The 25721-nt window shown below is 39.0% G+C and overlaps 1 long non-coding RNA gene across 1 annotated transcript; it reads left to right on the top strand.

Annotated features, from left to right (window-relative positions):
• The first annotated feature begins 1284 nt into the window (after window positions 1-1284).
• LOC104971316 (uncharacterized) lies at window positions 1285-23188 on the top strand. The gene is made up of 4 exons (XR_805061.4): window positions 1285-1586; window positions 3775-3870; window positions 17075-17184; window positions 18504-23188. It is a non-coding gene; the product is annotated as an uncharacterized lncRNA (long non-coding RNA).
• The last annotated feature ends 2533 nt before the right edge of the window (window positions 23189-25721 follow it).

Genomic DNA, 25721 nt, shown 5'->3' with positions numbered 1-25721 from the left:
AGGGCCCCAGAGTCGGCATGACTGAAGTGCCTTAGCACATACAGTGTCACTGTAGATATGCTAATTGTGAATGCAGGTCCTTAATTCTCCCACTACTTCGTCCCTGCCCACCCCCCACCAGATCTCCTTGATTTATTTATTTATTTTGCCATATCGTGTGGCTTGTGCTATCTTAGTTCTCTGATCAGGGATCGAACCTGTGTTCTCTGCGTTGGGGGCGTGGAGTGTTAACCGCTGGACAGCTAGGGAAGTCCACCAAAACTCTTCTTTAGACCACAATGGTTGATTCAAGCATTTTTACCTGAGATGCCCCTTCCATCTCCGTAGGGGAGGGTCAAGAAGAAAGGGAAGGTGCCCAAGATGAGGTCAAGGTAATGATCAATGCAGAATCTGGTTTAATAGCTCCTATGGATCCTAAGCCTACAGTTCTCCACAGTGTGCACAGCTGATGTGCACCCTGGGGAAGGGAGAAGGAGAGGAGAGCTTTCCTTTGTCTTTGCTTGTATTTTATAGGAAAGCTGAGTCCGGAAGAGGCTCAGCGAGTTAGGAGAGAAAATTACATCTGTTAACACTAAGCTAAGAATGAGAACATGAGCTTTCTCTACTTTGGGTGGTGATCCTTTTATTGCAGTCAGGGCAAACAGTGATCAGCGTAAAATCAGAGGATATATACAGCATCACTTGCCCCTGAGTCGATGAGAACTTTCATTTCTGCATTCATTGACCTTAGTCTTTAGCCTTTTTAGATTCAGGACATAAGGTGACATTTTTGTGTTTACTGTATTCTGCCCCTCAGTGAATGCAAGAAAATCTTCAGTGAATGTTTTAGGCAGCTCTACATTGAAATACTAGGTGGCAGTCTAACACTGCCTTTAGATATTTAGAACACCTATCTGGTTCTAATAATGGCATTTTTACAAAAATTTTTAGAGCTATTTTTAAAAGAATAACTTCAAAAGGATGCTTTACAGAAATAAGTTAATGAAGGCATGTGATATGTTTGTAAACTACCTTTCCCCAAACCCATATTTTTAATTACAAAGTACACGTGTAATTGAAGGAAATACTAAAAACTTAAGAGTTAACAAAAAATAAACAAAGGACATCAATAGATATTTCCCAGAAGCAAGACATAACGGCAAAAAATACACGCAAAACACTTAACCTTTAATAAGAAAGACAATTCAATTAAATGAGGATATTTTTATTGCCTCTCAATTTGACAGAATTAGTTTCAAAAGTTCTATCCCAAAGAAAAATCAGGGATGTGGTCAGAGATTTATGTGTAAGTATCTTTCTTGATGATTTATTTATGAAAATCTAAAGACACTAATGCTTAGAAGGTGGGTGTTTCTTCAAATGGAATATTATACATTCTTAATTTATAGGACTTTATATTTTAGTTAACCTCTAAAATTGTATTGATTATGTCTAATTATTCATTGGAAGGACTGGTGTTGAAGCTGAAACTCCAACACTTTGGCCACCTGATACGAAGAACTGACTCATTTCAAAAGACCCTGATGCTGGGAAAGATTGAAGGCGGGAGGCTGAGATGGTTGAACGGCATCACTGACTCAATGGATGTGAGTTTGAGTGAACTCCGGGAGTTGGTGATGGACAGGGAGGCCTGGCGGGCTGCAGTCCATGGGGTTGCAAAGAATCGGACACAACTGAGGGACTGAACTGAACTGAATGTCCAATTAATGTAAAAAAGCAGACCCATAATGTTAAAAAATATGCAGAGAAGAAGTATAAGTTAACCTTTGTTGGAGGGACAAAGTTTGTTGTGCAGTTTTTGGTTTTTTAGGAGAATTGATCATATATATAAATATAAGAACATGTACATATTAATATGTGTAACTGATGCCTGAGTTCATGGTGAAGGAGCAGATTCATAATCAAATGCATCGCTGGTGGCTCTATTCAGCTGCAGCTGTTAATTCAACTGCAGGAGGATCAAGGAATAGAAACCCAGTCCCTTCCTTGAGATGCTTTTCTGGAATCACATGAGTGAATGTGTGGGGCCTCAATCTCACGTGTAGGGCAGTCATCAGCTGATAGATTTCCCTGTGGCAACAAAGAAGGGAAAAATTCAGAAAATCAGAAAGAAACCCAAATCTTTCTCCTGAGTGATTATTAAAATATCATCGTCTGTAAGTATTTTGCCACGTGGACAGAAGTATCAATCTGCTTTTAATTCCTTTCTTAACACAGTCTTCCCTATTCTGCCTGTTATTTTTATAATCAAAAGGAAGAGATTATAATTGCTTGGTTTGCTGTTCATTTTATGTAATGATATGGAATAAACAAGACTAAGGAAAAATCAATAGAATTGTCTAGCTGAAGAGGCTGACTGTTGCGTTCTGCTAGAAATATATGAATTGAATGTTCAGTGTGTTTATTCACTGACTTAATTTATCGATTCAATTACTCGTTGCTCTTATTGTGGAAATAGTAGATAAAAATGAAGAAAACCTTTGGCAAAATGATCTGACCCTGGCAACTATAAAGTATAAGGAATATATAGAATCCAATTTTAGGATTCAGTACCCAATAAGAATTTTTAAAAGGTCTTACTTTTTGAGTGAACATATTTTTAAAATAAGAGCCACATATGGTCCCAAATTAAAAGCATAATCATAATCTAGGCATAATCAAAATTATGGTGCTTGCCTCTCATATGCGTGCAACATGACTTGTTGAAAACCTGGTTAGGCGGTAACTTCTGCCATGACTCTTCTTTTAGCAATTTGTAATTTTTTTTTCCCTGTGGAAAAAAAAAAAATCCAGAACGGCAACACCGAGATGCTTGGTAATAGTATTTTTTTTAGAACCACATTGCTTGGTAAGAAAACAACAAAGGGCGAGCCTTCTGAGTTCTTTCTTAAAATTTATGTGGATTGAGAAAACACATCAGTAACCATTAGATCTTTCTGTATTGCAGAGATATTTAGGCACATCCTATTTCCAGGCTTCCAGCCCACTGATGAGGCCCTACCCTCTGGTGAAATGACAGTGCTGCTGGCCTATTATAATCATTTCCATGGAGAATCGTATAATATTCCATGGGGGAGGAAGCGGTGGCAATCGTCCCCCTGAGTCCTCTCATTCCACAGATGGGATTGCACATTTGAGTGGTTTTTTCAGTGTAGGTCAAAACCTCCTCTAATGAGACTGATGAAACAACAGATTTTATTACAATGGAGCACAAAGGAAGCGTATAATATTATTTATTATTTTAAAAATTTGCATACTTGAAACAAATGTTTAGTCTGCCCCTTATTTGTACAATTAATAAGGTAGGGGAAGGGAGGAGAAGAAAATAGATGGATTGAAGCATATGCAGATTTTGAGGGACTCTGAAACACTGGAGAGGGTAGATGTTTGGATTTCGTTTACAATTATATTTCAGTGCCATTTGAGATCATCTTTATAAAAATGCTCATGTTTTATAAAAGGTGGCAGAATTTCTCCTTCTTTTGTTTGAATATACTTACATACTCTTTCTCTTTTAGAAAGCACTTTTTCCCTTTCTTTAAAATTATTTTATTTATTTATTTTTTGGATGTGCTGCAAGGCTTGTGGGATCTTAGTTCCCTCACCAGAAACTGAACTGAGGCCCCAGCAGTGAAAGCACAGAGTCCTAACCACTGGACTGTTGGGGAACTATCTATTTATGCAATCTTTGTATCAAGGATTCCCACAGCATGAAGGGCCCGGGTCATCTTCTAGGGACACTTCTACTTCTTGCCTATAATTCTACTTTTTCAGAAACATGGAAGACAGGTGCCATTTGACTCTCTGATGTCTTTGTAACTGCAGGAGCTGTCTGAAGAAACAACTTGATGCAGCCCTTTCATTTTACAGGTGAGAAAACCAAAACCTGGGGATGCTAAGGTCTGTCCAAGGTCACTAGCAGAACTGAGACAAGCACCAAGGTCTCCCGGCTGTCTGAAGTGGGGTGATTCAAATGCCTTGCAGGTATTTCCTGTCCTCAGCAATGTAATGAATATGCTAGCCATCCTTTCCAGATAGACTCTCCATCCCATCCCTTTACAGGTAACAAAACGACCCCAGTCCATTCGTTCTTCCTCTCTCCTCCAACAGGTGGTGACAGAGCATCCTCACCTCTCACTGGGCTAGGAGCTACTGAACCACCTGTGATTGTTAGTGACAGTTCCTTATCACCAACCTCTTTCTAGAAGATGCTGTGATAGAGGTTCCCAAAATTAGCTAGCACAAGGATCTTGGTGGCTCAGTGGTAAAGAATCTGCTTGCCAATGCAGGAGACCTGGGTTCATTCCCTGGAGAAGGAAATGACAATCCACTCCAGCATTCTTGCCTGGGAAATCCTGAGGACAGAGGAGCCTGGCAGGCTACAGTTCATGGGGTCACAAAAGAGTCGGACATAACTGAGTGACTAAAAAACCAGGGATCCAGGTGAGGACAGGCTGCCTTCATTGCATGTAAGAATTAGGAAGTATGCACACAAGGCTCAAGATGCTTGCTTCTAATTCTGACTCTACCACTTGCGCAAGCTACTTATCCCTGTGTCTCAGTTTACCCATCTATAAAATGGGGGTGATAGGGGTATGTCCTTAATAGGATTGTTATGAGGATTCAATGAGTTAATACATATAAAATATTTTAAACAGCAACTACTACTAATAGTAAGTGCTTGGTTAATAGTGTCTAATATTATTAATATGAGTTTTCTTGTATAAACAGGGTCATATTTATTTTTGGTCAAGATAGTAATTAGACTGAGGAATGAGAGGGTTATTTCTGTACGTGATTTTCTCTATTATAACCATAATGGCCTTCTTTTAGTTCACAGAGCAAGCTTTTTCTGCCCTGCTCCAGGGCCTTTGCATATATCATTCTTTCACTTTTATCTTCTTGTTAAGTCTATTTGTCCTTCAGATTTTAGAACCAACATCACTTCTTCAGGGGGACCTTCCACAACCCCCTAACACTTTACTATAGATTCTCATAGATCCTTTCCAATAGAACCATATTCATTGTACTTAAAGCTGATATATTTTTATATATGTGTGTGAATATTTGATCAAAGTCTACCTTCCTCACTAGACTGTACCCTGAATTAATTAGCATAGAGATTTTGTCTGTTTTTGTTGACCATTGGCTTCCTAGTGCCTGTACATTAATTGTACACATTTAGTGTTCAATAGCTCTTTGTAAAATAAATGAACAGATGAAATTGGGTCTAATAGAGTTTTTATCCTGAGAACAAATTGATGACAACTTGGGTACAATACTGAGTTCTCAGGAAGGGCAGTTCAAATAGGTAGATGGAATGAGATATACACCATCATAATTTTTTGTACAATCTTCCACAGGAAATAAGGCATGGAAAACAAGGTGGTCTTCAAAACCACAAAGCCAGAAAACCCCTTTTGTAAAAAAGAAAAATTAACCTAATGATTTTATAATATTTAATAACATGAAATACTATGAGATATACAATTTTAAGAGCATGGGTCAGTAAGTTTTTATAAATATATACCCCACATGATGAGCACCACAATTGACTGAACTACTTCAGTCCATTGTCTTAATGAAGTTTGTGTCATTTCTCATTGATCTTTCTGCTTCCACTCAATGTTCCACTCTGATTCAGCTTCCTCTAGCAACCAGACTGATTCAATTATAAGATAAACTGAATTATTTGACTCTACTGATTAAAAGCACCCAGTAGTTCCCAAATGGAATAGAATAAACCCAAATGCCTTATCATGGCCCCAAAGTCCCGTGCAATCTGGCCCCTGCCCCCAGTCTGTCCTCCACCATTCTTCCTCTTGCATTCTTGCAACACTGATCTTCCTTCAGTTACTTGAATTTGCCGAGTTCCTTCTTACTCCAGACTCTTAGATTCAACCACCTTTTCTACTTCTTATCTTTCAGGTTTGTGATAAGCAGATGACAGCCTCTCAAAAAATGTCCATGTCTACCTTGAAACTATGACTTTCTTACATTCCATGGCAAGAGACTTTGCAGATAAAATTAAGTTACAGATCTTGGAAGCAGAGGTGGTATGATTGCTGGCTTTAAAGATGAAGGGGCTATAGGCAAAGGAATGTGGGCATAATCTCTAGAAACTGGCAAAGGCAAGGCAGGAATTTCCCCCTAGAGCTTCCTGAAGAAACACAACGCTGCCATCAGCTTGATTTTAGCTACATGAAACTCATTTCAGACTCTGACATTTGAACCATAAGATAATAAATTTGTGTTGCTTTAAGCCACTAAGTTTGTGGTTGTTTTTTACAGCAGCTGCTGCTGCTGCTAAGTCGCTTCAGTCGTGTCTGACTCTGTGCGACCCCATAGACGGCAGCCCACCAAGCTCCCCCGTCCCTGGGATTCTCCAGGCAAGAACACCGGAGTGGGTTGCCATTTCTTACAGCAGCAGTAGGAAACTAATACTCGTTCTCTGCTTAAAACATCATCTTTACATGGATACCTTCCCCCAGCAACCCCATTTAAACTAGAACCCTTACCTCTTCCCTCACTTCCACTCTCACTTCTATTCCTGTCTATAATCTCTACTTCAGTCCCTTGTTTGATTTTTTTTTGTAGTAAAACTCACCACTGGTAATCATCTTTGTCATTCTTACTAGAATATGTATTCTCTGGAGGGCAAGGATAATATCTCATTCACCATTATGTCCTCAGGAACTAGTAAAGCACTTGTAACTCTGTAATCATGTGATTAATGCTGCTGCTGCTGCTAAGTCGCTTCAGTCGTGTCCGACTCCATGCGACCCCAAAGACGGCAGCCTACCAGGCTCCCTCATCCTTGGGATTCTCCAGGCAAGAACACTGGAGTGGGTTGCCATTTCCTTCTCCAATGCATGAAAGTGAAAAGTGAAAGTGAAGTCACTCAGTCATGTCTGACTCTTCGTGACCCCATGGACTGCAGCCCACCAGGCTCCTCCACCCATGGGATTTTCCAGGCAAGAGTACTGGAGTGGGGTGCCATTGCCTTCTCCACATGTGCTTAATAAATACTTATAAGTGATTCTGTGTGGCCCCATGGACTGTAGCCTACCAGGCTTCTCTGTCCATGAAATTCTCCAGGCCAGAATATTGGAGTGAGTTGCTGTTCCCTCTTCCAGGGTATCTTCCCAACCTAGGGATTGAACCCAGGTCTCCTGCATTGCAGGCAGATTCATTACCATTTGAGCGACCAGGGAAGCCCAACAAATGATTCAGGTCTGTGCTGTCCAGTACAGTAGCCACTAGTCTTTGTGGCTATATAGATCATCAGCAATATGGCTAGTCCAAACAAAGATGAACTGTAAGTGGGGAACACCAAATTTTAAGTATTAGTATCAAAAAGAAATAGATAACATCTTCTTAATATTTTTATCTTAATTGCATGTTTAAATGATGAGATTCTGGACATATTAGTTTCCATAAATATATTATTAATTTAATGTAATGTAATTTGATATCATTAATAAATGAGTTTAAGTAATTCAATTTAATATTAAATTATTTCAATTAGTGTCATCTATTTTTCCTGTTATTAACATAAATACTAGCACTGTTAAAATTATATATGAGCCTTGCATTATTTTTCTGTTGTTCAGTTGCCAAGTTGTGTCCAACTCCTTGCAACCCCATGGACTGCAGCATGCCAGGCTTCTCTGTCCCTCACTATCTCCTGGAGTGTGCCCAAGTGTGTGTCCATTACATCAGTGATGCCATCCAAAAGATGCCATCCTTACAAATGAGCAAACTGAGTCTCAAAGAGGTTACAAAGTTCACCCATTGTCTATTCAGTTTGTAAACGGCAGAGTCAGGATTAGGAGACTGGTTCCCTGCTGTTCCCATCCCACTTTCCTGCCTCTCCAGCGGGTTTAGAATCTGTTTCAACTTGATGATGCAATTTCTTTTTAGTGCCTCCTTTGTCCCAAAGACCATACTAGACCTAAAAGAATATCCAAAGAGGAATTATTTTTCTGTTAGATGGCACTTATTTAGATTTTGGATCTCTTGAAAGTAAACCCAATATTTTATTCCTTTTTTGTGTGACCCAAAATGATTTGCACATAGTAGCTTCTCCATGATACATGCTGCATAAATACTTGACAAATAAGTTATTTTATTAAGAATATTTAGTATTGTACAAATACGCAAACGAGCTAAAATAGCAAATTTGCATTCAGCAATTTTTACCAACTCTATTTATGGTTACAAAAATAGTATTTTTCATCTGATAGGTTTTCTAGTTGCCTTAAAATTAGCACTATTAATATATGTTAAAAATTAACTGGAATAGAGGTAGAGGGAAAGATGTTATGTTAAACAGTCTTGTACTATTTGGTCCAGTGGAATTCTTCCTTCGGGGACACAGCTTTTTCCTGCAAAAGTGAAAGAAAGTGAAGTCGCTCAGACATGTCCAACTCTTTGTGGCACCATGGACTGTAACCTACCAGGCTCCTCTGTCCATGGGCTTCTCCAGGCAAGAATACTGGAGTGGGTTGCCATTTCCTTCTTCAAAATACCTACTTACTAATGAAACATTTAAGGCTGTGTGGAAGGAAATCCATTAGGCAGTGCTTCTCTTTTACTGTCTGAAAAGTACTCTGAATGTCCAAAAGAGGGAAAGCAGACTCACGAGTTGGGAAATGGAGTATTTAAGACCTAGCCTAGGGTTCTGCCCAAGCGCATCTTGCTCGGATTTCCTTTAACATCCACTATTTTGTCTTAAAAATTCAAGAGAATATTATATTCTATTTCATAATTTGTTTTAGCATAGAAGTATTGCTCTATAGTTCACATCCTCAAGTAAAATAGATACTCTGTGCTTTTGTCTGAGGCCACTTGTGCCCCTGATGTACTGATCCACCCAGGGGCGCTGGTACTGCAAAGAGACAAGTGTGGAATTAGGACTCATGTTCCAAGCCTTGATGTTTTAGGGAACCCTTATATGGCTGTAATGACAGTTGGTTGAACAGTGAGCTGGGTAGCAGCTGTGGGGAAAAGATGAAGTGGTTCTCCTAGTTGATGTGGAGATGGAGAGTGAAGAGAAACAAGAATAAAAAAACTGTTAACACAAATACAGAGATCAGCTCAAAGCCTGTGTTTATTGACAAAATAAATTGATAGATCAATCTTGTATCTAACCATCCTTCATTTTCTTCTGGCTTCAGGCTGCCTTTCGAATGTGTGTGTGTGTGTGTGCGCGCACGCGTGCTCATCACGCACCCTTTAAAGCAACACTTGGAATCTTTTTGTCTATATAAAAGTTGGGGGAAGAGGATTATTTTTCTAGACCATTCTCTCTCTTGCCTAAATCTGTTAAGAGATACCCTGACCCATCCTTCTTCTTTAGGTCACTGGCAATTTAGATACAGTGTATTATTTAATTCTCATTTCAGCCTTGTAAGGTAGAGATTGGTCATTACCATTTCATAGATGGGCAAACTGAGTTTCAGAGAGGTTACAAAGTTCACCCATAGTCTATTCAGTTTGTAAACAGCAGAGTCAGGATTAAGAGACTGGCTCCCTGCTGTTCCCATCCCACTCTCCTGCCTCTCCAGTGGGGTTTAGAGTCTGTTTCAACTTAATGTTACAATTTCTTTTTAGTGCCTCCTTTGTCCCAGAGACCATGCTAGACTTAAAAGAATATACAAAAATGAATAAAGATATGTTCCCTGCTGACTCCCAGGCCAGCAACATTTCCCTCCCTGACACTCAAAGCAGCATGTAAGGAGGATAGTAACTCTTAAATTACTTTCTGGGGGCAATTCATCCTGAGTAGCCCAGAGTTAAACATTTCTTATTTAACATTAGCAGATGGTGAATGAGGCAACAATGTCTGCACTAGAAACAAAACACAAGTAATAAAAAGAATTGGCACTTGAATAGAAAAGATGAACCACCATCCCTGCAGGTCCTTTGTCTCAATCATTCAGCAGAAGGAAAAAACTCACTTCATAAATCAGTCGAAGCTGGTCTCATTCTGCCATTCACAAACATGGAATTACTTGCTCCGGCTGATAAATGGAAGTCTTTGCCAGAACACTGTCACTGGGGCTGATATAACTTACGGTGCAATTATTACTTATGTCCTAGAGAGGACTTATTTATTTTAGCTTATATCATCTTTTCATTCTTGAAATGTGTTCTTTATGTATTTGCTTTTGAAAACTGGAGTAGATGCCAGTATAGAAAGAAGCTTTTCTATTACTGTAACTGAAACATAATTTTGAAAGTGAGTGATAGGAAATAATGTGTTGATTTTCTGCATTTTATCACAAGGAGCCAAAGGAAAACAGCAACTGCATTTTTAAAAAATGCAGGCTAATCTGAAATTATGGTTGGACTCTAACCAGTGCTAAATCCAGAGTGTGGAGTATACAAACCCTAAATTTGTTGGCCCACAGCAGATTGGTTCATTACATTTTAGTGGTTCGAGTCCAAAGAAGATAGGCACTATTTACGTTCTTGTAAAAATATACATATATATACGTATATATGTACACTTGTACAGCACGTATGTACATGTGCTGTGTGTGTGTTTGCTCAGTCGTGTCTGATTCTTTGTGATCCCATGGACTAGCCTACCTGGCTCCTCTGTCCATGGGTACATGGAATTTTCCAGGCAAGAATACTGGAGCGGGTTGCCATTTCCTACTCCAGGGGATCTTCCTGAGCCACAGATTGAACCTGTGTCTCCTGTGTTGCATTCTTTACACATGTGCTGACTGGGAAACTCATACATGTGCCCACATACCACAAAAGCTTGTTTGGAAAAACAGATTCTATCTTAATCCTCTTAAAAATGTAAAAAACTGAGTCTCCAGTTTTTGCTCTGTGTATCCTACAATTTCAATGAAAACCTCTGGGGAAAAAAAGCTGAATTGCAGAAATAGTATGTAACCTGGTAATTGGGCACCACTCCAAGGCATTTTTTAAAGGTTCCCAAGAGTTTTGGTGAAAATGGAAAATTAATCTCTAAACCATTCGATTTTATTTTCCATTAATTTTTATATTTTTAACATGTGTGCTCTGAATCTTCTTCCTCTTAGATTATGACATGTCTAATTTTTAAAATGAAATCAGAACTGTAAGTTTCTCCAGGTCACCATTCTATTTTTTTGATATGCAGCCTGGGATTGTCCAATGGACATCTGACTCTCAAAGTCAGCAGTAAATTATCTAAATGAGCACCCAATAGCTGTACCCATCTGGCTTGTAGTCAAGATGGCAGATTTGTGATCTTTTGAAACTAGAAGAATTTTCTGATGCTTTTTCACAGAGTATATCCTACACGTTCCCATGTTTCTTTTCTAATTGATAAGTAAATACAATGCTTCAGTAAAATCCAGGCTATATCACCTTCTTCCCATTTTAAAATTATGTTATGGTTTGGAAAATCATATTTGTAGCAATTTCTCCCATTTCCCTACACTTATAACTACCATCCTTCCACCTACCACCAGCCAAGATATAATTTCTTGACTTTGTTGTTCATTTGTCTTTTTTTTACCACTTACCTCTTAAAGAAGGTAATATCTGATAATTTTGATAGATTTTAGGTAGTAACTCAAAAAATAGAAGGAGGAAGTCACATTTTATTTGTAACCTACACTAAACTATGTCACATGCACACTGTGGATTCATAGAAATAGACTTGTCCTTTGGCCTTCTTTTGCCTTATTTTTTTTCATCCTTAATTTCACCAAGTGAAATATTATGCAAGCAACAACTGAAGAAGAGAAGGCTAGACACAGATCAAGACAACTGTGTGCTTTCTTGTTACTATATACTCTGTGTCATGTTTGTTTGTGTTGATTTCAACTTTAAAATCTGGCAAATTTAATAAAATCTCTTTTCTCTCATTTGCCAAACTCTCTCACTCCATTGCTGTTCTGAAGACTCTCCTCTCCAATCTTATACTTTATCTCTCTCTCCATCTAGTTCAGTGAAGCTCTTCCCCCTGCATTCCTCCTTTCTTTCCTTTCACCTCCCAGATTCTATAACTAGTTCTAATTACTTAACCTGCTATACATTATGAAAGTCTAGAATAGGCTAGTAAAAAAGAAAACTCCAGGGTGGAATGGGGAGATAAAACTGAATAGCAAAGATAAAATGCTTTTAGTGTGTAGGGTAGAAGGAGCATGCGGCAAGGTTGGGCGCATCTGCATATTAATTTTTCACCTATTGCAACAAAATTGAGATGTTCAATTTTCTTTTATTCCTGTAGACTTCTCCAATCCCAAACTTTGTATTATTTAAAATTCTAGAATACAAAGCTATAGCCTCCAACCTTCTAAAAAGGAATTAATTTACAGAATTTGAACAGAAATACTGCATACTTATATATAGCATATATTTGTACAAGTTCTTTGCATTATTATGGGTCATGTGGCTTAAAGCTCAGCATTCAGAAAATGAAGATCATGGCATCTAGTCCCATCACTTCATGGGAAATAGATGGGGAAACAGTGGAAACAGTGTCAGACTTTATCTTTTTGGGCTCCAAAATCACTGCAGATGGTGACTGCAGCCATGAAATTAAAAGACGCTTACTCCTTGGAAGAAAAATTATGACCAACCTATATAGCATATTGAAAAGCAGAGACATTACTTTGCCAACAAAGGTCCGTCTAGTCAAGGCTATGGTTTTTCCTGTGGTCATGTATGGATGTGAGAGTTGGACTGTGAAGAAGGCTGAGCGCCAAAGAATTGATGCTTTTGAACTGTGGTGTTGGAGAAGACTCTTGAGAGTCCCTTGGACTGCGAGGAGATCCAACCAGTCCATTCTGAAGGAGATCAGCCCTGGGATTTCTTTGGAAGGAATGATGCTAAAGCTGAAACTCCAGTACTTTGGCTACCTCATGCGAAGAGTTGACTCATTGGAAAAGACTCTGATGCTGGGAGGGATTGGGGGCAGGAGGAAAAGGGGACAACAGAGGATGAGATGGCTGGATGGCATCACCGACTTGATGGATGTGAGTGTGAGTGAACTCCAGGAACTGTTGATGGACAGGGAGGCCTGGCGTGCTGTGATTCATGGGGTCACAAAGAGTCGGACACGACTGAGTGACTGAACTGAACTGAATAAGATGAATTCACAAGAAGTGGATATACCCATTCTGTGGACATAACTTGAAAGGTAAGCTTTTTAGAAAGCAAACATTTTCTTTACAATCTATGTAGCATCTTCGGGTACTAAATATTCTGATAAATATTGTATAATGTAAGTTATGATGAACCCACACTTCTTAATAACCCTGTTCAGGCCAAAATTAAATATTTTTTTCTTAAGTGAAAGTCACTCAGTCGTGTCCGACTCTTTGCGACCCCATGGACTGTCCATGGAATTCTCTAGACCAGAATACTGGAGTGAGTAGCCTTTCCCTTCTCCAGGGGATCTTCACAAACCAGGGATCGAACCCAGGTCTCCTGCATTGCAGACAGATTCTTTACCAGCTGAGTCACAAGGGAAGCCATAGGTTAAAAATCTTCTGAAAATGAAGTCAATATCTCTCTTTCAGGATGTAAACATTTTTGAATCTATGCTTGGAGAAAATGTAGTTACACACAAAGAAATGAAGCCTAATCCATTTTTTAAAACTATGGAAAATTTACAAATTTTGTTAATTCTGAAATTCTGTCAATTGAAAACTGTACCATTACATCACATACACACATACAACTAAGATTAACACATCAGTTTTGGTTTTATTTTATACATTTTGAGAAGTTTCTTTGAAACTTAGAAATATATTAAAAAAAATCATACTTCAGTCTGTATACATGGGTTTGACATATATACACTATAGCTCAGTTGCTAAAGAATCTGCCTGCAATGCAGGAGACTCTGGTTCAATTCCTGGATTGGGAAGATCCGCTGGGGAAGGGATAGGCTACCCACTCCAGTATTCTTGGGCTTCCCTTGTGGCTCACCTGGTAAAGAATCCACTTACTCCAGTATTCTGGCCTGGAGAATTCCATGGACTATAGTCCATGGGTTCACAAAGAGTTGGACATGACTAAGCAACTTTCACTTCATTTCACAATGAGAACTTACTTTATAGCACAGGGAACTCTACTCAGTGCTCTGTGGTGACCTAATTCGAGGTTCATCCAAGGAAGATTAGATACATGTATATTCAGAGCTGAAACAGTTTTGCTATACAGCAGAAACTAATACAACATTGTAAAGCAACTATACCCCAATAAAATATTTTTTTTTAAGAAAATAAAAGCAAAGTAAAGTTGGTTGAGACAATCTTAAAATATGTTCACAACCAGACTCTGGCTCTTTAGGGTCACTGTTGCCTCAGAACTGCTGGGGTCATGATTTTTTCAGTCACTGTCACTCACTGGATCATCCAGGGCGTTGATCACACAGCATTTCTTATCAAAGTGCTCCCATATTGTCTCTGGGATTTTCTTTGAAACAGCCAATTCTAATATGCAAGTTTTGATGCCTGTGTTTTCTTGCTTGTACCAGAAGGTGTCAACAGAATATTTCCAGATAATAACTAGGACTCATATTCTTTCCTCAAATGAACCTTAAGTGGTTTGTTGACTGACACATTGAAGGGTTACGATTGTCCAGTTGCATCATGAGGGATAACAGCTGAGTTCAAACATGCTCAGGTAATGATGACTACTTTGCATTTTACCCAGCTGACAGCAATTGTGAGGCACTCTGATTTTATAGATGTAAAATATGAAAAACTTCATCTCAGAACTGATGAGAAATGATAGACGTTTTCCTAGATGCCAGACATCATATTAGATTGATTATTCTACAAGAAGGAATTGATGAACTAATCACTCATTTTACCGTTATGTATCATTAAATATAGCCGTATTTTAAAGTTCATTGACCATGATATTTTCAGTCACCTTACTTTCTTGTTGATTCCAGATCTTAGGGGAATTATGGGATATTGGAATCTTCTGTGCTAAAATTTCAGGCCTGTACCTTAATTAAGAGGAGACGTAAGCACCGATTAATAGACAATGCACAGGTCCATCCCCCAGAAGCTGATTTTTAACCTTGGGTTACAGGCAACTTATTAGCAGGGTGAAAGGCATGGATTTTGAAGACTAACCATCTTGGGTTCAAATCTTGACTATGTAAGCAATAACTGGAAAACCTTGAGAGAGTCTTAATTTCTCTTCCTTTTCTTCATAAAGAGATATATTAAGTTATTTGCAGGATTATTTTAAACATTAGAATTATTAAAACCTGGTGAGTATTTAACAAAGGATTGCGTGCATGTGTGCTCACTCAGTCATGTCCAATTCTTTTGCAACCCTTGGACTGTAACTCACCAGGCTCCTCTATCCATGGGATTTCCCAGGCATGAATACTGGAGTGGGTTGCCATTTCCTTCTCCAGGGAGTCTTTTCCCCTCCTGAGACTGAGCCTGTGTCTCCTGAAATGGCAGGCAGATTCTTTGCCACTGAGCCACCTGGGAAGCCCTTAATAAAGGGTTAGCTGTTGTTATATGAGGTCTATCCTTATCTGGGTATCAGGATGATGCTTTCAACTGTCATTTTGGTGTATTTAGTTCAGTCTCTTTGTTAACTTTTACTTCAAGTGATGTTTGACTTGTGATTTCATAAAGACTAAAACATTTAAACAGACTGGGGTAAACTATGTAAAGTTTTGAAAATGACTTATACCCAAATATACACATATGCAGGAACTTCAAATGGTGCTATGGATCAATTATGACATAGTTTTGGCACACTGACTTCCAGTTTCTTTTCATCAGACTGGGATGGTTGAACGCTTAGCCAAGAATGACAATGGCTGTATTTCATATCTGGTCTTGCCATGAACTCCCTTCCCTCAGTATCTGACTCAGTAGTATCTTCTGCTCCACTGTAGTGACTCTGCATGGATACCTGTCAATCTCTCTGATGGAGGGGCCATCATTTCCTTCTATCATTGGTTATGTACTAATGGCTGAAGGTTTTCATTTTCTGGTGTTCCAAGCATGGTTCTTGAACTTGCCACGACTTATCACCTATGTTTCTATTGTGCTAATTCTTCTAGCTCAATCCATTATTGCATAGATTATTTTATGTATACATGGTCTATCAACTTCTCCTTAAAATGAATGCTGCAAATTGCCTTCAGCCACTCAGTGACAGAGGTTCTTTATAAGACTATCTCTTTTTGCAATTTTTGCACAGATATTTTTTCTTCTATGTTTGCTTCTTTCTTCCCACTCTTAGAAGTCCCCCTCGGCAGCTGCAGCGAGGGTCAAAATCAGCTTGTCTCTTTGGGTTTTCTCTTCAAGTTCACATGCACTTGAATTACATTTATAGAGAGGCTCTCTTTGAATAATGTCACATTGCTGAAATAGTTGTCGCCACACGTCCCAGGGGAAAGAATAGTGCCCATTAACTATTAATTCAATTACCTCTAATCATGAAGCAAGATTTCATAGTGAAAGGAGAATGGGGATTGGACTTATATAATCTGGGTTTGAGTTTTTACTTTGCCACTTGCTAAGGGCACACCCTTGGATGTTTCACATATTCAGACATATCTCTGAATCTCAGTCTTCTCATTTAAAAAATGGAGATCATCTTACCTTGCCAGGATAATGTGAATACTAAATAAGATGGTATCTGTAAAGTGCTTGACACTATGAAGTCCTCAATAAAAATTGTTATTATGAGGTTTGCCAGCATCTTGTCTGATGAACAACCTGGCACTGAGACGTCCCCTTTGGAAGTTATTTCACTGCTCTAGGAGGGATGAGCTTTATGGATTTTTCCTTGGCTGGTGGGCTACAGAAGATTACTTTTAATACTATGAGTGATGCAACCATAGTACATATATTTTTTAAAAAAGTAAAATCCTACTAAATCTCAGTAATTTACTTCTCTGTGTTTGTAATTTTAAAAAAAATTTAGTCAGGGGGTACTTCTGAAATATTGGTCAGAATCCATGAAGACTAGCCTTTTACACATGGGCTAGACCACAAGTGTCAGATTCCTTCACATCACTAAAGCTAGCTCTTCTGATTAAAAGAGACTTAATTTTCATTGCCTCTCTTTAAAGCACAGCATGCTGCCAACACGGGATTCCTTTACAACCCACTTGAGCTTGAGATCTCCACCCTGAAGAGAGTGTTCACTCATGGAGCTGTGAAAAAAGATGAACAGAAATAGGTGAATATTTACATTTTCTCTTACTTTCTCCTTATAAAGATGGAAGAAATATGTCAGCAAAAAAAAAAAAAAAATCTTCCTTTGAAGGATAAAACATTACATTAGATACATGAAAATGTTGGTACTTTATTTAGGAATTCATATTATACTCCAGTGCCTGTCAAGCATTATTCAAGCAGTTGTTTATTCTGTCAAGAATTCATAACATTGACCCTCCTCGTCATAGCATATAAAGATTGTGGCAAAAACAGGGTTTATAGTAGCAGGAGATTCACTTTTTAGAACTAATTTTGCTGATACATAATTGCTGGTATAAATGTTGGCGCTTTCTTAACTAAAGGTGTGATGACAAGTGTTGCTTTAATGAAAACAAATGAGATTAATGATCTTTTCCAGGTTTTTATCTGGCAGTCACTGTGAGACTGAAATTCCTTTTTCTTTGCCTCAAACAGGGTTATTTTTACCCCCCAGTCTAAATAAAGTAATACAGAATTTACCTGCTTGGTATTTTTAGAATATTTCAAATGGTCTCAGAAGCACCATGGTATAAATTCATGTTTAGAAGAACTATGTAAATGTAAAGTAATTTTAACAAAAAGGTTTTGAAAATTCAATGGAATTAAAGGCATAGATTTTGTAAAATGAGCATTATTTAATGTAAATAATAAATTGTTTAAAAAATACCCTTATTCCTTTCTCTAAATATACTGTACATTACAGCCAGAATAATTCAGAATTTTAATGTCAAAGCATTGTTATTTTAGAAATGTATCTTGACTGACAAGTCTTTTTTTTTTTTATTAACATAGAGGATGTAGATCATAAAATGACAGTGTGCAGCTCATGTCATAGTTTAATTAAATAATAGCACTTTGTATATTATACTGTTGCTTATTTTCAGTAATTCATGTATTACTGCAGCTAATTCCAGCGTTAGATATTGGCTTCCAACTAAGCAGTACAATCCGTCTACCTAAAAGATTTATTTAACTAGCATTTTAATCAAATAATGAAGATATCATAATGAAGGGATTTTTCTCCTGTGCTAAGAAATGATACAGTCCCTTGGTTTCTTTCAAAAACATATCATGAGATTATACATATTTTCATTACTGTATTCAAGAATATTGTTGAGTAAATATTTGCACTACTGTGTTGCCGTTTTAGGATTTCCTGGGGTGTTCATAGTCTCACAAGGTAAATAATTAAATGATCTGCCTTCTTGGGTAGCACAAAGCCATTCTTGATATAGGTTTGATTATTTCACTTGTCTCTTTGATAATCCATAACTGTCTTCTGTAATTATTTTCATTATCCAGCCAAGCAAAGATAAAAGATGGAACACGCTTCTTTTGCTTACTCCCAAGGAAACTCCATTATCCTTGAAAGGCCACGTGACTGCAGAAAGCCCAATCTGGGTGAAAGAAGCAATCCACAAGGACAAGCTGAGTGTGAGTCGAAAATGAAGTTGTTACCAGACAGCAAACTGTGGTCCACACTTCTTATGAATATTTGAATGAGTAACTAAAAACAGCTCAGTAAACTCTAAGCAACTGTGACAGCTGAAACTGCCTTGAAACCAGGAGTCCTCCAGGACCGTGATGAAAAGATCACCCGTTACCTTATGCCTCATCCTGCCAGGGGTCTGTAGAGGAACAGTATCAGATCTATTTTACTCAAATAGAAGTTATAAAAAAATCTGATTTATCTCTGCACTTTCAGAACCCAAACAGTTTCAAAATCTCTTGAGTTATTTTGAATTCATTAAAATGCAATGATTTTTTTTAATGCAATGATTTCTAACAATTTTTTCAAGGCAAGAGAATGGCCATGTTTTTGCAGACCCTGAAATATTGATGTTGCTGTTGTTTTGACTCGTAGAAAATTGGCCCTACTCAATCTTTCATGAATATTTTTTAGCTTCTTCCATGTGAAGAAAGCTAAGCACCGAAGAATTGATGCTTTTGAACTGTGGTGTTGGAGAAGACTCTTGAGAGTCCCTTGGACTGCAAGGAGATCCAACCAGTCCATTCTGAAGGAGATCAGCCCTGGGATTTCTTTGAAAGGAATGATGCTAAAGCTGAAACTCCAGTACTTTGGCCACCTCATGAGAAGAGTTGACTCATTGGAAAAGACTCTGATGCTGGGAGGGATTGGGGGCAGGAGGAAAAGGGGACAACAGAGAATGCCATTGGATGGCATCACCAATCCGATGGACGTGAGTTTGAGTGAACTCTGGGAGTTGGTGATGGACAGGGAGGCCTGGTGTGCTGCGTTTCATGGGGTTGCAAAAAGTCGGACATGACTGAGCGACTGAACTGAACTGATGTGGGAAGAAAGACAACGAGGACAGTCCCTAAAGCCAGAGTTCTTGGAATAATTCTTCCAGAAGCTCTAATAAAAAGGGTAACCTGGTACCTGGCCTGACTTATCTATGCCCATTTATTGTTTTGTTTTCAAAAAAAGTGGGATAAATAGCTGCTTTTGTTGAAGTAGAAGATTCAGAAACGATTTGTCACACAGAAGACTTCTAGAAAATATTTTTAGAGGATACATTTCTAAAGAAAACCAAAAATGTATTCATTTTTACTTGACCTCCTTGGGTAGGTAGACCAAAGATGACTACTTCAATAATCATATTGAATTTACTGAGAAATATAGTAGTCTGTAATTTTTAAGTTGGTGTCTTTATCTGGAAGACGAGAGTCAGTTATTTAGTTCCTCTAAGTGTGTATAGTAACTTCTACTAAATCCACTAAGTTTTGTGCATTTTGATAAATAGTATAAATAAAACAGAACCCTCTTACAGTCCATAACTTCCTAGTAGAGGAAGAAACTGTACTATGTGGATCTAATGTTGAAATTGCCTCTCCGATCTAATAATTGTGTGTGTGGTAAGTCACTTCAGTTGTGTGCAACTCTTTGTGACCCTATGGAGTGTAGCCCGCCAGCCTCTCATGTCCATTGTATTCTCCAGGCAAGAATACTGGAGTGGGTTGCCATTTCCTTCTCCAGAGGATCTTCTCCACCCAGGGGTGGAACCCAGATCTTTTGCATTTCAGGAGGATTCTTTACTGACTGAGCCACCAGGGAAATCCTAACCAGTATGCTGTGTATGCTGTGCTAAGTCGCTTCCATCATGTCTGACTCTGTAAGACCCTATGGACTGTAGCCTGCCAGGCTGCTCTGTCCATGGGATTCCCCAGGCAAGAATATTGGAGTGGGTTGCCATGCCTTCCTCCTGGGGATCTTTCTAACCCAGGGATCAAACCTGTGTCTCTTATGTCTCCTGCATTGTCAGTCATGTTCTTTATTACTAGCGTCACCTGGGAAGCCCTCGAACTGAGGGGGAATCTCAGTGAGGTTGCCATTCATTGAGTGGTTATTTATAAAACTTCCGTGAAACATGAAGTTTCAGTCAGAAAGCCTCTTCAGAAAGTTTCAGAGGATAGTGGGCATTGCCTTAATTCCTGAGAAGTTTGAGAGTCTTTTCAACAACAGTGGGGACCACAGTGACTGCTCAAGAGGTGACTGCTGGGACCTCTCTTCTCATTGTTGAAACTGAGAACTCTGTTTCCTTCTCAAGTTTTAACTTATAATTTCAACTCCTTGGAATATCTATCTGAACAATGATCGCCAGACCATGGCTGATTGCTACCTCCTTTCTCTTTGGTCATGTACGAATTTAACATTGGTATTAGGTAGTGCCAGATTTTCAGTTTTGCAGTAAGAATACCAAGAGACATACAAAGTGCCATTCTGGTTTGTGCTCATACAGTGAAGAGGAGAGCCTTTGAAAAGAAAGAAAGTGGACAGAAGGAATAGTGGCAACACCCACATTAGAAACCCAGTCCCTTGAGGTGAATAGAATCAGAGTTACTATGAAGCAACACGAGGAGATAGAGACCCATTTTGATATTCAGATTTGTCAGACCTAAAGCCATTTGCAAAATCTCCCTAAACCCAATGGAATGGCAGGAAGGATGCTGAATCAGAGGTCAGAGGTACTGCTAGCTACATGGCCTTCAGAAGGTCACTCGTGGAATCTGGGCTCTCAGCGGTGCAGTGTAGTAAGACTGAGTTGCCAATTGCAAAGGCAGTTCTGGGAACAGATGAGCATCGCTTTTAGAGTCAGAAGATCTGGGTTCGCTTTGCCAGTCTGTCACTTACCAGATGTGTGAGCTTCCTAAACCGTGTGAACTTCCATTGAGGAGAAGCTTCCTTTGAGCTTCCTGTACCCCTCTAGCAGGATAAGAACAAAGAGGTGATGGACATGGAGAATCTACAATGCAGGTGCTCTGGTAAACGTTTGTTCCCTCCCTTTCTTTACTTTGAAGTCTTTCTTCCACAGTTTTAAATTCTGCCAGGGAGTCATCAACTCAGATCAAGTTTCTCCTGCAGTATATTTGAATAGAAGTGGGATTAGGTTTGTAATTGCTGCTGTCTCTGGAGTGTATGTTACACATGGGGCATGTGAAAGATTTAAAATTTAGTGTTAGGGGTGTATGGGAAATATGAAGAGGAGTAGATGGTGAAGAAAAACAGGGCCAGTTTGTATCACCAGATATGATATCTTTAATACTTCCAACTCTTTTGTTTTGTGATGTAAGCCTTTCATATCAAGTGTAATATTTTAATTTCAAAGGTCATAACTGGATCAGTTTAAAAATGAAAGTCATCTCCAAAGAGTTATATAATTAGGCAATGAATATTCATTGACATGTACTCATTTTTCCTGCATTATTGTTGGTTTTCAAGATAAATGAAACAAACAAAATCCTATAATCAAGTGGTCTTAAAAGTGACATTGGAAGACAAGAGACTAGACAAGAAATAAGATTGCACTCCACCAGGAGTGCAATCAGCGTCTAGCAGAAGTAGATGCTTAGAAATTTTACTTGAATGTATGGAAAAAAGTTGCTCCCTGAAAAGCAATCTTTATTTTAAGTCCTGTTAAAATGATTCTCAAGTATAAGACTCAGAAATCCTACTTTTAGATACTTGACCTGAAGAAATACCATCATAGTAAAACTGGTGAGGTTTGTTTGTTTATAGCAGCTTTTTCTCTAAGAATGAGTAATTGGAAATGACCCACTTTTCTCTCCATAGGAAAATAAATAACAGTATATACATATTATGAAATATAATATTACCATTAAAAACAAAGCAAATCTATCTCTGCTGCTATGGAAACTTGTCTATGATTTATTGTTAGATGAAAAAAGCTAATTATTAAGCAATATGCTTAGTGTGTATCCATTTTGAGAAAAAAACGTATTTTTTCATGTATATATATGTATATGTATGGATGTATCATACATATATGTGCATTAAGCTAACAGAAATCTGTTTGAAGTGATATATGTGTAGCTATTTACAGAGACCTAGGGCTTTCCTGATTGGAGAAGGCAATGGCACCCCACTCCAGTACTCTTGCCTGGAAAATCCCATGGACGGAGGAGCCTGGTAGGCTGCAGTCCATGGAGTCACCAGGAGTCAGACACGACTGAGCGACTTCACTTTCACTTTTCACTTTCATGCACTGGAGAAGGAAATGGCAACCCACTCCAGTGTTCTTGCCTGGAGAATCCCAGGGACGGAGGAGCCTGGTTGGTGGCCATCTCTTGGGTCGCACAGAGTTGGACACGACTGAAGCGACTTAGCAGCAGCAGCAGCAGCCAGCAGCAGCAGGGCTTTCCTGGTAGCTCAGTTGGTAAAGAATCTGCCTGCAATGCAGGAGAGCCGGGTTCGATTCATGAGTCGGAAAGATCCACTGGAGAAGGGATACGCTTCCCTCTCAAGTATTCTTGGGGTTCCTTCTGGCTCAGCTGGTAAAGAATCCGCCTGCAATATGGGAGACCTGAGTTTGATCCCTAGATTGGGAAGATCCCCTGGAAAAGGGAATGGATACCCGCTCCAGTATTCTGGCCTGGTCAGACGCGACTTTCACTTTCACTTCTGGAGTTAGATATTTTAATTCTAATTCTGTCGTGGTGTAACCTGTTATTTTAAATTTAATATGTTTGCAATTAAAAAAATAAAACTACAATGTGAGTCTAAGGTTTGAAATAACTTGGAAAATTGACACATTCTTTCTGATTCTTTATTTTTCCCCTAGCAACTTGACACTGATACGCTTTAAAAGGGCTTCCCAGGTGGTGCTAGCGGGAAAGAACACATCTGCCAGTGCAGGAGACATAAGAGACACGGGTTTAGCCCCTGGATGGGGAAGATCCTCTGGAGGAGGGCACAGCAACCCATTCCAGTACTCTTGCCTGGAGAATCCCATGGACAGAGAAGCCTGAGGGGCTACAATCCATAGAGTAACAAAGAGACGGACACGAAGGAAGCGACTTAGCACGCACGCACATGCTTTAAAAATCTAAGGCCCATATGTATAAAGAATTTGTTCTTTGTGTTGTCTCTTATGTTTTCTGCCCTGAGTCTAATTTTGACTCATCCACTAGCTATCTGTGTAACTCAAAAAATTTGTTTCACCCCCAGCATCCTCATCTAAAATATCAAAGAGATAGAAATAAACGAAAAAGTTGGGCAGAGGGATTTCCTTCCAGCTCTGAGATACTCGGCTTCTGCTGAAACTAAATACATTTCATGGTCCTATGCAGAGTAATACTTTTTTTTCCCCCACATACTTCGTCTTTTACAGTAAACCCACAACTTTATCGAGGAAATGACTAGCAATTCATAAAACTTAATTTGGCCCTAAGTTTTTGTTCTGAACATCCTGAATCTCCTACTGTGGGCCAGAGAGATCTTCAGAACTTCACAGATCTTTTCATAAGGAAGGTTTTGAGGTCTGACCTTCCGTTTAGGAAATGGTGGCCAAGTGCATCCCCAAATTCAGTGACAAGTACTGAGTGTCCACTCTGCTCTTCCGTGGGAGGTTGCATTTGAACCTTGCTGTCCCTACCCTACCCCACAGTGAGGGCCTGGATGTGGTTGGCAAAATTTGTGGGATATTGTGTCATAAACCCTGTTCATTTTATAGTTCAACTGGTCCATAGCATATATTAGTAGCAAGCTGGCCTTTCAAGAGGATGCATTCCAAATAAAGGCCACCATGAATTGTTTGACACCACTGAAGTGTTTTTTTTGTGTGTGTGTGCTTTTTCTGACCAGAGCGAGATCATGAATTATTTTTCTTCTCTGAAGAACCAAGTAAATGCTACATGACTCTTAGGATTATTCACTGTATGCAGGAGTGTGAGAGGCACAGAAGGCATTGTGTTTGACCTTGAAAGCATAAATTTGTATTGAAGGAGACAGAATGAAAACAAAATAAATCTACAAAAGTAGAACACAATATGCCATTAAAAAAAAAAAAACCAAACAAAACAAACACCCAGCCAAGCTAAGTGTTCTGAATGGGGAGATATGGAACTATCTACCAAGGAAGAATTGAAGTGACTTCTTGAGGGCTTTAGAGAAGGCTTTCCCTGGAAACATAAAAGAGAAAAATCAGATTTTTTATTATATCACTATTATAACGGAATTTCTGAGATATGTTTTATAAAAGTATCTTAGACCACATTCAGGGCTTCCCTGATAGCTCAATTGGTAAAGAATCTGCCTGCAATGCAGATCACCCTGGTTCAATTCTTGGGTCAGAAGATCTGCTGGAGAAGGGATAGGCTACCCAATCCAGTATTCTTGGGCTTCCCTTGTGGCTCAGTTGATAAAGAATCTGCCTGCAATATGGGAGACGTGGGTTGGATCCCTGGGTTCAAAAGATCCCCTGGAGAAGGGAAAGGCTACCCACTCCAGTGTTCCGGCCTGGAGAATTCCATGTACCGTATAGTCCATGGGGTCGCAAAGAGTCAGACACGACTGAGCAACTTTCACTTAGACCACATTGGACTGATTTGTACTTATCAAGCTACAATAATGTTATTACTTGTATATTTCCAGAATATTAATATTAAATATGAGCTTTATGCAGGTGAACTAATTTGCTTCAGTCCTGTCTGACTGTGTGACTGTAGCCTGACAGGCTTCTCTGTCCATGGGATTCTCTAGGCAAGAATACTGGAGTGGGTGACCATGTGCATCTCCTGCATTGGCAGGCAAATTCTTTACCACCAGCACCACCTGGAAAGCTCATATAGGGGCACAGATAGCCAGAAATTGAAGTGGTGTTCTTCATGGCATTTGTTCCTCTAGTAGGGTCTGCACAAGGCCATTTGTTAGAATAAAGAAAGAGAAAGTGTTAGTTGCTGAGTCATGTCCCACTGTTTGTGAACCCATGGACTGTAGTCCAACCCCATATAATGTAGCCTGCCAGGCTCCTCTGTCCATAGAATTCTCCAGGCAAGAATACTGGAGTGAGTTGCCATTTCCTTCTCCAGGGGATGTTCCTGACCCAGGGATTGAACCAGATTCTCCTGTATGCAGGAAGAGTCTTTACCATCAGAATAAAGAAATAAAATGCTGATATTTAAAAATGCATTTTAGTTTTATCTTTTACATTTTTATACTTTTATATTTGTTTTATAATACTCATGACACTTTATTAAGTA

Source organism: Bos taurus, chromosome 2 (genome assembly GCF_002263795.3).
Source record: "Bos taurus isolate L1 Dominette 01449 registration number 42190680 breed Hereford chromosome 2, ARS-UCD2.0, whole genome shotgun sequence".
In the NCBI taxonomy this organism is placed as follows: Eukaryota; Metazoa; Chordata; class Mammalia; order Artiodactyla; family Bovidae; genus Bos; species Bos taurus.
The sequence above is the reverse complement of the archived record's forward strand: the minus strand, read 5'-3'. Positions and strand labels throughout refer to the sequence as shown.